This window comes from Grus americana, chromosome 3, assembly GCF_028858705.1.
Source record: "Grus americana isolate bGruAme1 chromosome 3, bGruAme1.mat, whole genome shotgun sequence".
Taxonomy (NCBI): domain Eukaryota; kingdom Metazoa; phylum Chordata; class Aves; order Gruiformes; family Gruidae; genus Grus; species Grus americana.
In genome coordinates this window covers 38,570,010-38,583,233 of record NC_072854.1, presented here as the reverse complement: position 1 = coordinate 38,583,233, position 13,224 = coordinate 38,570,010, and positions in this window count along the sequence as shown.

Sequence of the window (13,224 nt, the reverse complement as noted above, 5' to 3'; positions counted from 1 at the left end):
GGCATCTGCCCTCTGTAAACCTCAAATTTAATGCCTGTTCAGGTTCATTCAGCAATTTATTTAAACATTCCAAGCTGTGTGGTTACACAGACCTAGAACAGGATAACCACTGTCCCCGTGTTGGCATAACTATACATATGTATGGAGCATTGCACACAATATATGCGTGTACATTTGCAAAGAAGGCCAAATAATGCAGGCATATGCTATCTGTAAGAACGTCAAGTGCATAATTTAATGATTTGATTAATTTGAGCATCCCAGGGCACAAAAATGCATTATGTACTTACCAACGTGAGTGATGTAAAACTAAAGAAGCAAACGTAATGGGTCAAATTTCCAGACAAAATTCACTACAACCCTCTGATTATTTTCAAATTATGTGTACAAGCAGAGCCCATCACAAGTGCAATTACATGTGCAAACTGTTGGAGTGGAGGTCACACCAGCTTCCGCATAGGAAAATTCCCCTAGGGAGGTAGACTGCTCATCCAGATTATTCACTGAGTTACAGAAAGCCAAGCTTTTTAAACAGTTTTTAGCAATTTGATTATACATGAATATGACTCTGAGGTTAAAAACTAAAGCACAGAAAATAAAATCCAAAGGGAATAAGATAAGACTAATGAACAAATCCAATGTCTTTGATTTTTTCTTACGTATATTAGCAGAGTCATGCTTTGTTGACTTCAGCAAATTGCATTCCTGCTTAGTAGCATTATTATCTTAACTCTAAAATATTCAATTAAGATTTTCTTGAATGGGATTCATTGGAAAAATATGGTGGTATTCCTAAAGTATGATCCTGACTTCATTTTTTGCTTCTTTATTCTTTCACTTGCCAGAAAGAATTGGAAACACTGGATTCAGTTCCACTGACTCAGCTCTTTGTAATAAAACATACAGAATTGCAACTGGTTAGTCTCATTTATTAATTCTAGAATGGCCTTTTTTGAGATGACTCCAGGAAAATTTCTCCTTTTATGAAATGTTCCTATTTTGCTTCAATAAAAGATTTATTTTGACCTCTAACATATGATTCTAAAAAGAGATAAGATTAATTAATTACTGCCGTGGATTACTAAAAGTGTGACTAACTATTGGATAAAGGTTTTAATTTGTAGAGTGGGCCAAACTAATGTACCTCAGCTAATTTACCTATTGTTTATTTCTCAAGCTCATTCTGCTATCCAAGAATAAACCCATTCTGCTAATGTTTGCAAAAAACCAAATTCCACTGCTTTGTAATAAGCAAACATTACAAAACTGACAATATCACTAAGACTGAAAGTACTAAAAATGTTAATAGCCTATGTAGGAATTAAGATGCTTTGAAAAATCAATGTTTAAACTGATATTGAATCAGTTCAGTGGATTAAAAATACTACATGATTAAGTCATCATTTGGCCAGATTACCCAATTTAGAAAGGAGGGAATCAAATCACAGAAGTTAAAGGAACAGAGAATTATTTCTTATTAACCCTGTATGAGATCATCAAAGAAAATGAAATTGTTTTAATTGAAACTTTCTTATTCCTCTCTCATTCCCAGCACAAGACAGGGAAATTGAAATAGCAGGTAGAGGATCTTTCTACCCACGTTGATTTTAGGCCCTAGTTGCAGATATTAACTAAAGCAGGAAAACCAGTTTAGCTAGTCTTAGATAGTTTCTTAAATTTCAGATTCAGTGCTATTACACAATTGCAAAATTAAGCTTTGTGCTTTGCAGTTGTGCATTTGATCCGGTACGTCTTGCAGGATGGAGAACCTGCAACGGAGCACGCTGGGCTTTCAGCCTCCCTCACCACCGGCACCTCTTGGTCTTTCTCAGGTCTTTTACTCGATGAAAAGTCTGTATGCTTCAGGCATTGCTGATCGATAGAGAGTAGTCAAGCCCTTATTTACAGGCAGAATAATTTCATACAGGCCAATTAGAGGTTGTCATTTCTCCTGAAGATAGAAAAGGAGTTAGAGAAAGTCCTACTGAGGATGGCTTCTGTGGTATGGTGGCTACTGCAATCATATGGTGAAAAAGGTGAAGGAGGGAGTCTAGGGCTGCCTTTGCAGAAAAAGGCCTCTTATTTTCAGTAAATAGGTGATAGCCGTATGATCTACTCTGGGCATTTATGCCTGGTTTGGGCCTTTGCAAGCTCATAGAAAAAGCTGCAAGCCTCATTGTTAAGTCTTTCATTCACCCCAAAAGCATCTTATGTTCCCTGAATGTACTGGAAATCAGCTGAACAAACCCACTCTCAATAGCCCCATCACTGCACGAGGCATAAAAGCTAAGGGAGAATATACGGAGCCTCGCTAATTTTTACACTGCATGGTTTATACCCAGTTAATAAGAAGGAACTAATAGCAAAGATCTGCTTTTACATTTTGTCAACATTAGCTCCATATAATCTAAAATCATTAAATTATATGCCAAGGAAAAATTCTTATTAGAGCTATTTCTCTCACAGTCCGTTGTTATCATAGCTGTCAGTTTTCCAGTGCATTCTTTAGAAATGAAATTGCACATGGATTGACATCATAGTAGTTTTAGCATCAAAGAATAAAATCCTAGAGAATTTATATAGCTACAGTGTGTCATAAATCACAGTTTCCATAAAAATGTTAAAATAACTGAGCCAATACTATCATAATGAGTTTCTTAAAAAAGAATATAATAAAATGAATTGTGTGCAGTGGCCTTCATTTAAAAATTAATGACAGATATCTCTCCCCATTTTGTTGGCTGTTTTCATACCACTTCAATGCATTCAGTATATCCATATCAGTGTATGGGAATAAGCACTACCAGAATGAGATGCCTCGCTGGTATTATTGTTTATTCCAGTCATTGTTCTTAGTCAGCTATTTCAGTCCAAACTAAACCTTCAGCTTAAACCTGATACGTATCCATTTGTTTATTTATTTCAGCTAAGACAGGACTACAGCACAAGTAATTACAAACCATTTTCTTACATATTTCCTGGTATTCAACTTGAATTTCTTTCTGAGAGACATAGGCATAAGCTACTTTAAGACTGTCAATACCTCTGCAACAAACTTTCTGTATCTTTCCTTAACTTAATCAGCTTCCTCTGGATTTTCTCCAGAAATTGTATTTATCAATGGAGGAAAAAAAGCAACTCAAGCTACAAGCTCACAATATTCTCTGGCTTTGTCTGGTTTAGGGTGAGATGGTTTTTGTCTCTAGGAGCTATCAAAGAAAACTTTATGACTAGATTAAAGACAAGGAGGGCTAGTAAGGCAGGTGAGACAAAGGAGAAGCATTTACTAAGACTTTCAAGGGTCAATGCAGAGCAATTAGGCTTTGTGGCTCTGAATCTGTAGAAAACTGTAGAGGGAGCCTAGAAAGATTAGCTTGAATGGCTAAAGTTACCTTTCTGGAATACCTCACAGATGCCAAACTCTTAGGTGGCTAAATTTAGATGAGGTAAATCCTCAGTATGGTGTCAGTTCAGTGGTGCGCTTAATCATGAGCTATTCTATAGCAACTGTCTTCCACTGATGAAAATTAGAGAAGAATATAATTTTTTTTTCTGGATCAGGGTTATGAATAAGTATAATTGAGGATAATTTTGAAATGTATTTTCTTAAAGAAATTATATCAATATTTTAAAATTATGAGTCATTAAAGAATAAATATTTTTAATATATTTAAAGAAAAAAAAAACAACCACCAAGCAGCAAGGTAATAGTAATTTTTTAGACTATTGATCCTTTGATATACTTGTGGGCAAATGACTGTGAGTCCCTAATTAAAGGATTAAAGTCCAATGATTTTTGGAATAAAGCCTGAAAGCTCAGGTTTTGTACTCCTAATGTTTCCGTTGTTATTTTTTAGGATACTTTAATTATGAAACATTTCTGTAAATGGGAACTGTAATCCAGATCTTTATGTAAAGTGGAATCTGTGTCTCTATGATTTCCAGAGTTTTGTCTTTTATGGGAAGACTGGATCCATGTTGTTCTATCTGTTTCAAAATATGTAGCAGAGATTGTATCCCGAGACTAAATCTCTCACAATAAATATACTTAAAAATTTATCATTCTGTTTTCCCATGCCACTGCTTTACATTTCTCTGTAAGAGCAGATTGAGAGGAGAAAAATTCCAGTACTTGAGAGGTGGATGTTTACACAAATTCCTTTCTCCACTGTATCAATTACAGAGAAAAAATGAGATATCGGTGTTCTGTGCTGTCATACTCCTTATTGAGCCATGTATCCAGATTCAATGCAAGAACATTGAATTTTGAGCTTTCATATTTGCTAGCTTAGCAGAAATGGCAGGTTTTCTTTTCTTCTATCTTTTTATCCAAAATTTCTCATGGAAGTTTTGTATTTCTTTTGCTTCCTTCTGTTTCTCACTGTTCTGGAATTCCAGTACAAGATAGTCCTATGCACAAAAGGAAAACAAAAGTAAGACTGCGCATGATCTTGTAACTTTTGCAGATGTTACACTGTGAACTGTGAAAGGTCTATATAAACTTCAGAAATGTCGTAATGTCCAGCTGCTAACAAAAAGAAAATTAAACAGCAATCTTTACTTTATAGGCCTATCCTGTCACCTCGTGATTTTGGAGAATGCAAAAAATCCACATAAATGTCATTCATGTTTGTTCTTACAGAAATGAGTGGTATAAGGACTAAATAAAGAAATCTGCAAGATATCCCACCTGAAACTCTGCCTAGGGGAAAGGACTCTTCATTTTGCCATTTCACCAATACTAAGACTTGGCTCATAACTGTCAGATCTTTGTGCTGTAACACACATATTGTAGCTGAGAACAAGACACAAAATGAATATGTACAGGGAATTTCTTGAGCTGCTTTAATTATATTATATATTACACAGTAACTGTTCCTTTAGCTGTCTGTGTGGGTAAATATTTCCTGTCAAAATTAGACTTGTAATTTCAGGTTTCAAATGAAAACAGCACTGGTTTTGATCTGAATTTGGAACACCTTCATATTCTTACTGTATCTGGCTATGAAACTCCTTCTCACGTAATAATAAATTATTTGAAATTATATAAAATACTTTCATAATTAAGGGCAAAAGCAGAACACCATAACATATTTCAGCATTTTTTACTTTAATGAACTAACCCCAATTCTGTTAATAGCTATAGCAATTCTGGCAGAAGCATCAATTATAGGAAAAAATAAAAATAAAATAATTAAATAGACAAATGACATCAGCAAATTAAGACCCTTTACCATTCTGCCAAGAAAAACCGTGGCTAGTGAAATTAGATACTGGATCAAGCACTGAATGCAGCACAGCTTGGCAGAAAGGAGCCAGAGAAAACTCATGAGTCTGGGAATCTGTGCCTGAGAACATGGACAGGATTAGTAAAGGCTAAAGCCCATGACGAGAACCCATGCCTGCTTGAGAGGAAGAGGTGGGAAATTCTCCCTTGGCTCGTGTCTCCAGAAGAAAGAGAACTTCTAGTATTGGAAATCTTTGTCATACTGTTTAGGGTTAGAGGCTGCAGGGCGAAGAGGTGTGAGGAATTAGCTTCTCTGTACATGGTCAGCATTAATTCCATGCCAGAAGGGGAAAGGGCTGAGAAGGCTGGTGCGGAGGGTAAGTTGGGAGTCGGGGAACCTGAATGCTGGAGAAGAAAGAGAGGACTCCAGCACCCTCGTGCTTGCTTGGGAGAGGGTGTCATTCCCAAAGCTAACCACTGCATTTTGTCATTCATTAAGGAAAACAGCCAACTTCCCATTTAATTTACTGAAAACAAGTTTTAATATATTACCTTTGCCTTTAGCTTTTTGCTCATCTACCCTGAATATTGCATTCTGCATTCTCAAGTCCAAGCATCTGGGAAAATAAATTATTTGTTTTCTCAGGGAATTTTTGTGAAGTTAGATCATAAACTTTCCTGGCAATTTAGCTCACGGAGATGATATATGAAGACTGATGTATTAGGTCTCTCTGACTGCAGAAGAGATACGATTCCCTAGGGAAGAAATGGGAAAGGCTACCGCTGGTACCTAAGCATCTTCCTCTGAGCTTCATGAGGTTTTCCATTTCTAAAAGTAGCCAGAGCTCAGTGTGGAAGGGGAACATTTTCCTCCCGTAAGCAGGAGTTTCTTGAAGGTTTCCTCTATCAGTATACCCTTTTCCTTTTAAACTCTTACAACATAAGCTAAATCCAAGAAAGCCCTTCATGAACAAAGTAGTTATCACAGACAGTGGTTGCAGGTGTACTAAGTTAGTCATTGAAGTAAATTAAAAATGATGGCCATTAAGAAGAGCTGCAAAAGGATATAAGAAATGGGATGTGACTGATAATCACTAAGTGTCCAGGTAGTAAAATCACAGATAAAATCCAGTAGAAATTACTGTCAAGTGGTATTTATGGGAAGAAGCAATTTCAGCTTAACATATACAGTGGTGGACCCAAAGTAGTACCATTACGGTCTGAAATCATGCCATATAAATAGTTACTTCTATGAAAATATCACCTCAGTGTCGAGTAGCTGTCAAAGCAGGCAGAAAGTTAGGAATTATTAGCAAAGAATAGAGGGGAAAAAAAAAAGGAAAAGAGTGCTATGCCACAATAAAATAAAGATGTCCCCACATCTTGAATACCATATGCAGTTCTTGTCATCCATCTCAGAAATGATGTAATAAAACAAGGGAATGGCAACAAAGAGGATGCAAAGTATCAAACAGGTTCGATATGAGAAAATGGAAAACTCCTTCTGGAAAACAGTTGATCTAGAAGAAAAAGATAAAATCCTGTGTAGCATGGAGCTAGGGAATGATTTTTCACTGTCTTTTCCAATAGGAGCAACATCAAATGAAAGGAGCAGGTAGCGGATTCAAAATAAACAAAAGGAAGTAATTAACCTGTGAATCCCCCTGCCACATAATGTGGATGCTAAAAGTTCACATAAATCAAAAGTGGTTTGGACAAACTCATGGAAGCAAAATCTGTTCCAGGCTTTTAATGTAAATGCACCTCCTCTAGCTCAGTAAGCTCCTGAGCCAGAATTCACTCAGGAGGGTACTCTGGGAAGTGTCACTACAATGCTTGATAGTAGCCACTGTTTTGGTTTTTTTAACCTGATTTGACTTTTGCTGGCAGCAGAAGAGAGAGAGCAGAGTCTTCCTTACAGTGCAAGATGTCTACTGACATAGTTTAGACATAAAAACACCTCCCTCAATAGAGACATGAGAACTGAGACAGATCATCTCAGCAAATTTTCTGAAAAATGGAACAAACTGTGTAAAAAGACCAGCAGAAGGAGAGGGTACATCTTTTTTCTACAGAAGGCACATTAGCTGATGAAATCTTGTGAATCTTGAAGGTGCAGCTCCAACAGAAGATACCATTTGTCATGTTGGGTTTTTTTTTAACGTGAAGAGAAACCTTTATTTTTTTAACATATATTATGCCATGAATTCATGGGGAATTGTCTCCAGCAGTTCTGGCTTTTTGCCGTCGTTCCTCACAAAGTATGCTTCTCTGAGGGTGCAGGCTAGCATTTCAGTTGAACACCAGTGCTTATTTCTTGTGCTTCCTTTTGTTCCCCTTCAAGAGCTGCAGGAAACTGTCTGCTCATCAAGTATTTAATGTGCTCAGTATGCACATTTGGAGACTGTGTTTAGAGCTAAGTGGGTCTTTGGTTTGACCCAGTACAGTTGTTCTAACAGTCTTCTTTAAGTGCTCTCCTATGTGATAGGGTCCAGAGGCTTGAATTAAAGGATATGCTCTTACGCAATTCCGCTCCAACTTAGAAAAACCTTGTGAGCTTACCGAATTTTTGGAGTGAGTTTAGATCAAGCTGTAGATGGAAGAATCCTGCCCACTTGAGGTCCACTTGAGCCCTCTTCTGTGGTACCTGAACTTGAAGGAATACAAAAGTACTCTCTGCCTTCCCTGGTCCTATTTGCAGTATAGTTTCAGTAGCTCCATCCCAGCTAGTAAAGCACTCATGAGACATGGAAGATGTGAAAGACACCATGAAGCCACAAAGCCACATGAGGCTGAGAAGGGAGGTGAGTCCAAGGCTCCCAATTACTCATTAGCTACTGTAGCCACTTGGATATTATGTGGATGGGGAGTATTAGCACCATTCAAAATAGCATCTACAATTACATTTTAGGAGCATCCAAACCTGTAGGTCTGAGTGGACTCAGGAGACTCAAGCAGAAGAATGGCTTGTTGCATCCTCCCAAACTTCCCCTGACCATCCCCTGGGACATAGAGGTGTAGTGCTGGGAGAGGTCAGAAACCACCCTGTGCCCTCTTTTGATGTAATGGGGAGCTTCTGCCAGTTTAGGCAACAGCCGAATGTGGAAGGGTGGAGTCAGACTGCAGATTAAGACTTTGGCCTCCCTCAAGTCATGTCTGCTTTTGATGATGAGTCTTTGATTAGCTGAAGTCCTCTATCATGTTATCCTTTTTAATAATGAGAATTATAAAGCAAAGATTAGGGAAATAAAAATAAATAATTATACATCTCTCAAGGGAAGTTACCTGGCCAGTCTCTAGATATGTTCTTAGAGGGGCACTGCTCTTTTAACAAAAGAGATGTTTCTGCTCCTTGTGGGAATTGCAGCTCCCAGAAGAGTCAAGGACCGCAGAGGGAAGTGCTGCCTTCTTTAGGGAGCCATAACAACTACCAGCATCAAGCCCAGAGGCCTGAAAAGAGAAGCAGGGATCCAGAGCCTGTGTCTGCAGAGTGTCTCACTGAATGAGACTAGCAGCAGTGCAGAGAAGCCTATGGAAAAATCATGGTTTATTTATTTGTCAGATGAGCTGAAGTGTTGATATACTTTCCATTTATACTGCCCTTCCCATAATCTGCATGTCTTTCCCATCCTCTAAGAAGATACTTGAAAAAAATCCCAGATATAGGGGTAACAGCCTCTGTGCTGAGGAAGTCAAGGAAAAAGCTATATTGTCCTTAATGGAAGCTAGAAATGATCCACTATTATGGGCTGTAAGGGTTATTATCTCTTTGTCTTCCCACTTCAGTGTGGCCAGCAGCCTAGTAATATCTTTTCTTCAGAGTTCAGAAGTTTAACTAAAATGTTTAGGGCCACCAAAACATATGGAACACAAACAATTAACATCTATGTGAAGTATGCAATAGATAAGGAATATGAACACTCCGTAACACTGGAACTCAACAGCCTAAGCTAATGAATATCTACAGATGTAAATCTGCATGATTAGCCTTTTTGGAACAGTTTGTTTCTTTACATTTGCAATGCTGCACATTATGCTGTTGATCCTGTTAAACACAGCAAAATCATGATCAAATTAAAACAGACAGCAAGTGGCTTAAATCAGTCACCACTAGGTGCTTCCTGCACTGCTGTGAAATAACAAATGTTGCCAATACAAACAAATTAAGAGTCTAGTGTTTTAAAAAGCTAGATGTCAACATTACTGTAGTATTATTGACATTAAAATGGAAAATACTAAAAGCTTGGCATTTGCAACCCATCAGTTTCAAACCCTCAATTAATTCCTTAATTCAATCCCTATGTAATATAGCAATGCAATAGTCGATACAGGATTAATGCTCATGGCATGTATTTTCCCTTCCACTACAGAAAGTCAGCATCTCACTTCCTGGTTAATTTTAGACTCTTTTTTCTGTTGGAAAGGCTCTTCGTCAAAAAGCTGTGAGAATTTAAAATGACCTTTTCAGCTATCAGAGAAATTAATTTTGTTTCAAGTTTAAGGAGAAAAAACAGTAAGATATTGGAATGTGAAGAAAAAGTGTTTTCACACACCTGGTCTTTTCTTCATGTTTTTTTCTTGATCAAATACTTGGTGTATTCAGATAAAAATGTTGAGAAATAAAATATATAATGGCCATTCAGTCTGTATGCGTGTAGTGTATGCTCTTAAGCAGCCAAGGCACATACGGAATACTGGGGAGAGTCTATACAGCTCTTGAGCACCGAGTTTTCTGACTTCTTTCAGTTTTGCCAGCAAGTAGGCATGTGCTGCCTGCGCCAGCTCGCCTCATCTCTGCTGCCCTGCTTCCTTTTTCTCTACCTTCAGCTCATGCAGAAAGAGAATCACATTCTTGAGCATTTTGCCGAATGAAGGCCTTTCACTTTAAACACCTAAAGGCAGGGACTGCATCTTACAGGTTTTGCCCTCTCCATCCAAAAGCATCAAACATGGTTGAGGATTTTAGCTGCTATTATAACACAAATTAATTTCAATGAATCCCCTTGATACAAACCCCAGGCTGCACCATGCCCTAACTCCCAAGTATAGCGTGTCCTTAAAAGATGGAAAGGGAGTGTAGTGATAGGACAAAGGGTTTAAGCTGAAGGAGGGCCGATTTAGATTAGGCATTCAGAAAAAAATCTTTACTGTGAAGAGGGTGAGGCACTGGAACAGGTTGCCCAGAGAGGTTGTGGATGCCCCATCACTGGAAGTGTTCAAGGCCAGGTTGGATGGGGCTTTGGGCAACCTGGTCTAGTGGAGGGTGTCCCTACCCATGGCAGGGAGGTTGGAACTAGATGGTCTTTGAGGTCCCTTCCAACCCAAACTATTCTATGATTCTGTGATTCTATGATCTTCCCTACCTGCAGGTTCCTCAGACTACTGACTGTCACCACCAGGTCAATCACGGGAGGGACCTGCACAACCGTGGGGTGTGGTGGAAGTCAGCCCCTGCATTCCTAGCAAGCTAGATCTTAGCTATACCTCCTGGCATTGTTTTTACAATTCTCAAACTAATTACTTTCTTCATTGCTTCTACAAAATATATTACAATCCAGGTGCTGCTACATTCTGAAGTGTTTTTGTAAGTAGCTTTACACTCATTTGTCAAATAAATGAACCTGGCACATTCCTTAATACCTTTATTTTTTCTAACTAATTGTAAATCATTCATCCTCAATCAAATGTAATTCTTAATGCTCTGCTGGACTTTAACCAAATAATAAAACTAGTGATACAGAAACTACAATAGGATTTCAAATCACTACAGATTATTAGGATAACATTATAAATACTTTCTTGACACATGCCCAAAGATTGCACTTACAAAATGCCATCTTACTGGCTGTGCTGGGTTGACCCTGGCTGAAGGCCAGGTGCCCACCAAGCCGCTCTGTCACTGCTCTCCTCAGCTGGACAGGGGAGAGAAAATACGACGAAAGACTTGTGGGTCGAGATAAGGACAGGGAGAGATCACTCACCAGTTACTGTCATAGGCAAAACAGGCTTTACTTGGGGAAATTAATTTAATTTATTACTGATGAATTCAGAGTAGTACAGCAATGAGAAGTAAGAACAAATCTAAAAAACACCTTCCCCCCACCCTTCCCCTCTTCCTGGGCTTAACTTCACTCCCAATTTCTCTACCTTCTCCACCTCAACGGCACAGGGGGACGGGGAATGGGAGTTGCAGTCAGTCCGTCACATGTTGTTTCTGCCGCTCCTTCCTCCTCAGAGGGTCTCCTTACACTCTTCCCCTGCTCCAGTGTGGGGTCCCTCCCACAGGAGACAGTCCTCCACCAATTTCTCCAACCTGAGAGTTCTTCATGAACTGCCCCAGCGTGGGTCCCTTCCATGGGGTGCAGACCTTCAGGAACAGACTGCTCCAGCGTGGGTCCCCCACGGGATCACAAGTCCTGCCAGCAAACCTGCTCTGGCGTGGGCTCCCCTCTCCACAGGGCCACAGGTCCTGCCAGGAGCCTGCTCCAGTGTGGGCTTCCCGCGGGGTCACAGCCTCCTTGCCATGCAAACCCAATACACTGGCTCTGTACCTTATCTTCCTATTGGATAACCAAAACTAAATCATACATCTCTGAGCTGTCCCATTTAATTTAAACTTGAAAGGATAAAGGTGTCAATGTGTACAAATACGATTACAGAGTTGGAAGTATCAGAAAGGAAAAAGTTACCCAAAAAAACAACTAAAATCACTCTGCACATCACTTAGAGCTACCTCCCCAAATAATCAACTGGCTTCACCCTACCTCAATCGATCTAAAAAACAAATAGCAAGTGCAGCTTTACCATTATTGGATGCAAATAAAATAGCACTTGTCAATACAGTACTGGGAAAATGTGAAGGGTCACAGTAAAACTGAAATGAAAAGTGAAATTAGTTAGGAGACAAGTGCCGTTGCTGCAGAATAGTTAGTAAATAGTAGTTGCTACCACCTGCAAGTCACTCCCTATGAAACAAACCCATATACAGCACAATGTTATGCCTTAATAACTCCAATGCTTTTTGAATGTTTTTGCTTTATCATTCCAGCTCCTCTTGCCTGTCTGGCTTTCCTCACCTGAGTACTTTACAGACTTGAAACATGTATCTTTGCAACATGCTGTATAACAAGGGCTTTGCAGACAAAGTGGGACAGGCAGTAACTGCATGATTGTTCATGTCCACAGGCAGGTTCTCTGGCAGAAGATCAAGTTCTTTTCAGAGTCTGAACTACAAAGCTCTTCTACCTAGAAAGGGTCTTTCAAATATTTGTTTTCCATTTACATTGAAAACACATTTGCAAGTCTCCACTGGTAACCTGGGACAAGTACATCATGCAGTGCTACTACCAAATTAAATTTATTGCTGGCATTTGCCACCCCAGCCTTTCTGCATCACTTCCCCGTGCTGGTGTATAGCTCTATGTGGGCCATACAAAGTTAATTTTAATCAAATGGAGCTGCTGATCCACTTCAATGTGTCACCCCCACAAACAGGTACAGCAGCACAGAGGTGCTGCGGATGCGAGTGACTCGGGGCAGCAACTCAGGGCAGCACTACTGCACATCAAACCATGGCTTTAGTGGCTATAGTTGGTGTATCAGCTGCACACCGTTTTGTATTCATCCTTATTATTTAAGAATATGCTTATGTAAGTGTGTACTTACAGAAATAGATCATTTCTAGATGTTATCAGCCACACGTAACGTTCACTCCCTCTCCTGGGGCTTGAGAAAGGACATCAGTGGTTTGTCTTGTAGTAACAATTTACAAGATGGCATGGCTGTGGAGAATAAATTCATTCTCTTGAGAGCAGCAACTGTAATGCCACGGGTGCTGGAGTGACAGCTGAGGTTTCTGGTCCTCCTTAAGAGAGCACTTAGAGATCCTGACTCCAGAGAAGAGAGCACAGGTAAGAGGTTCCTCTTCTTCTTCGCAGCTTGCCTGAAATGGCTTAGGCTTTAAACCTTCACCTCAGTTGGCTGAAGTGAGGCAAGCC